Raw genomic sequence first — 3,981 nt, 5'->3', positions numbered from 1 at the left:
TCAGATAGAGTATTTACAGTAGATAAAGATAGTATATTTTCAATAAAAATAGAATCTTACTCTACATTATTATTGAATTTCTCAGAATAAGACTCAACTTCAGTATTAATAATTATATTATTTAAATTCAAGTTCATTGCAATTAACTGCTACTGAATTCATACTTGATTAAAGTACTTAATCTTCTTCTTCAGACTTTTCACTCTAATTAAAAGTATATTCAAGAAGTTAAACATATATTTCTTTGATAGTAAAAGTAAATCTTAAGATGAGATATAATTATTCTTCAACACACTTCTAATAGTAGAGAATATCTTAAGCTTAGTAACAGCACTTGTATATTTGTCAGTAAGTGAATGTTCAAAGATAGACTCTAAAATCTACTATAGCTAATGAACTCATGTATTTAACAGACAGACTTGATTAAATATAAGATAGATATTCTTTATTGAATTTTTATAGCGTTTCATTTTCAGCTTAGAGCTATTATTAAGATGTTTCATATCTAGATCAATTGCTTTAAAGAAGCTGAGTTTTTCAGATCAGTTAATAAGATCTGTAATCATAATCACTCAATACAGAAAAGAGATTTTAACAGATTAAAGTATTTAAAAATAATAAAATATCTCAGTAACAAAATTATATTGATCAGTATTAAGAAAGAAGATAATCAGAGATAAAATAAAGTACTTAAAAAGTTTAATATTATCATACTTAACAGTATAGTATATTTAAATAAATAATTCACATTCTCAGAGAAGATGATATATAATACAGAATTTAATATCTTCAGTCAGCTAAGAGATTTAAGAGTTGATTTCATTTCAGATATTAAGAATAAATACTTTAATATATATATCTTCAATAAGCTGAAAGATACTGTGAGAAACTAAGCTGTTATATAATAGAATCAATATCTTCTAAATACTTAAGATTACTAACTGAATAATCTCAGTATTATATAATAGTATAAAATAGAGCAAGACTTTAAAATATAAAGCTCTGAGAAATCACTGACTTAAGAAGATAATATTTTGAATTGACAGCAGTCATAGAATTTCAGTTTCAATAGTAAGATCAGACTAAATACAGTGATAAGTCTTCTCAGAGACTTCAGCTTTGAAATGAGTATAAATAATAATAAAGAGTAGATTTATTTGAATATAAAATTTTTCAGAAACAGAATAAAGTTAGTTACACCCGTTCAAAAATATCTATAGATTTTAACTACTTTATCTTGACTGACTGAATAAGTTTTATAATCAAAGCATCTTTATATATTGAAAAGAGATGAGTTAAAAATGCTGTATAATCTCTTAATAAATCAAGAAAATTGTTAAATATTGTGGCGGGCTGCGCCCGATCAATCATATAGACTATTCCGTTACACTCCACAGATTCCTACCGCTTCATTCTCAATCGCCGATCCTCAGCCGCCACGAACGCGTACAAATTCTCCCGCCCCGAAGCTCCACCGCGTATGCCACCACATACATGTATAAATATTTACTTCAATTGCTGACTCTCGCACTTTCTCTTTCTTTTTCTTCTTTAATGTTTTTCTCTTTGTTATATAAGACCTATATATTATATCAATCTATTCAGCATAGGTCTCTTACACTAGAAAAATGTTCATCATCTTCTTATTAGAAATGATTATTCACATATCATCTTCTCATTAGAAATAATTATTCATTGAGAAGATATCTGAACATGTAACAACATGTAGAAAAGAGAAACACAGTTAAGCAGACACTGAGTTCTTAAATAGAAGCTTGCTTATCAGTCACTCTGACCCTGTAATAAGATCTTATAAGAGAATATCAGCAAAAGACCTGAGAGTTCTGACACTTCAGACATATGAGATATTCATACAATTACACTTCTTCAGATATCACAGATATTCTACATCTGATAAACAATATAATCATGTGTAATAATAATATGAGAGAACTCTTGAACATAAGTATAGAAGTAATATCACAGTGACTCTGAGTAATATTGAAATTATAACAGTAACAGATAGCTGATATGCATGTAACTTAATAACTTTAATATAAGAAAATTCAACAATTAACTCAATAAGAAACTTATACAATTTCAACATTTACAGAATTAAATACAAAAGTGCTGAAAGAATACTTAAATACTTCTATATATTTCAATACTTCTGATCTCACTCTCTACTCATTATAAAGTATGAAAATGCTTGCAAAACTGAGTATAGATAAAGATATCATCAGTTCATTAACTAATCAAGATTAATATATTAATGAATAATTAAAGAATTGCATGAAATAGAAGTTTTATTCATGAATAAAAGCATATGAATCAGTATTATAAATATCTGATAATATTATTAAGTATCTTAATATTCTGTTCTGAGACACTGTTATATAATAAAAAGTGTTAAATTGATTACAGAGCATTTAATAGAGAAACACTTCTCTTATAATATTCATTTCTGACTTTGATATCAAGATTCTAGAAGCAGATGATCAATCTTGAGAGAATCAAATAAAGATTAGTATACTTAAGAAGACATTATCTTTCAAACTCTTACAGACTCTTGTAAGCATAGATAAAGACCAGAGTTATAAAGATTTCTATGTGTAACTTCAAACATTGAATAATCATCTTATCAAGCTCAAGAGTATACAGAACAGTGATAGAAGATGTTATACTTATACATCTGCACTGAGAAATAACCCAGTCACTTATACACCTGTATTAAAGCATAACAATGATGCAGATATCATGAATTGAGTAGACTTAAATATCTATATATAAGCAAGAGTCTCTGTTATCTGAACAGACTTTCAAGTTCCTGGAATCACTTCTGAAGAAGTCACTGACTGATGTTAATGAGAAGTGTGCATTAACTGTAATTAATCAGAACACATTGCTTTCAACTGCTGATTAGTCTATGTATCTTCTCACTTAAAGAATGAATCAGTGTCTATTCATATCAATCATATTGCAGTAAAGAAAGATTCAGAAGATAACTATAAGAATACTCTGATGAAACAGAGAAAAGATTAACTTGTATTCAAATTCATAAACAGAAGCTTGAAGAGATCAGATAATAATAATTTGAAGAGAAAATGATAATGAATGTAATTCTTGTATCTACTGTGATCAATAACATGTATAATATGAAAGCTATGATAGACAGCAGTCTATGTCATTATACAATGATTAAATCTTCAGTTGTAAGATATTACAACCTTTAGTGTATTCTCTTATTACAATCTCAACTTCTTACAGAATCTAATGACTTAAAAAACATTTATATCTGTTATATGATGAAGTCAATTATAGATGTGAGAGAACATCAATGTGAAGATATCTATATATATAAAGTTGACAATCTTGATTATAATCTTATGTTAGAACTTGTCTAGCTGTCTGAACAAGGCATCTTATTAAATACTTAAAACAGAAGCTTGATATTCTCTAACAATGATAGAATTCATAAAGATAACATTTACAAGATCATGAATCTGACACAGATCTCTGTTAACATGTATAAAATGCTCTGAAAAAGAAGTCACTGATAGCAGAATTATGTAATAATCTATTTCATCAGTCTGATTAATATTAAAAAGACTCTAGAAAAGTTATTCTCTGTTACAATAACAGATTCTTGTATAAAACTCTCTCAATAATATCATGAATATATAGATATCTTTCAACAAGATAATATTATAAATATATCTCTCTTATAAGATTTGAAAGTGAATTACAGTATTAAGTGAGAGAAGAAGAATAATAAGAATTTCAAACTGTTATGAGATCTTCTTTATAACATGTTCTGAGATGAACTTCTTCTTCTTCAAAAGACACTCAATGATCTATTGAATAAAGAATTTATATATATTAGTAATTCTTTCATCACAGCCTCTATTCTCTTTGCAAAGAAACTAGATGAAGAACTTCAATTCTGTGTAGACTGTTGAGAACTGAACAAAATAACAAAGA

Source organism: Blastomyces gilchristii (genome assembly GCF_000003855.2).
Source record: "Blastomyces gilchristii SLH14081 genomic scaffold supercont1.1, whole genome shotgun sequence".
NCBI classification, from domain to species: Eukaryota; Fungi; Ascomycota; class Eurotiomycetes; order Onygenales; family Ajellomycetaceae; genus Blastomyces; species Blastomyces gilchristii.
This window is presented reverse-complemented; position numbering follows the sequence as displayed.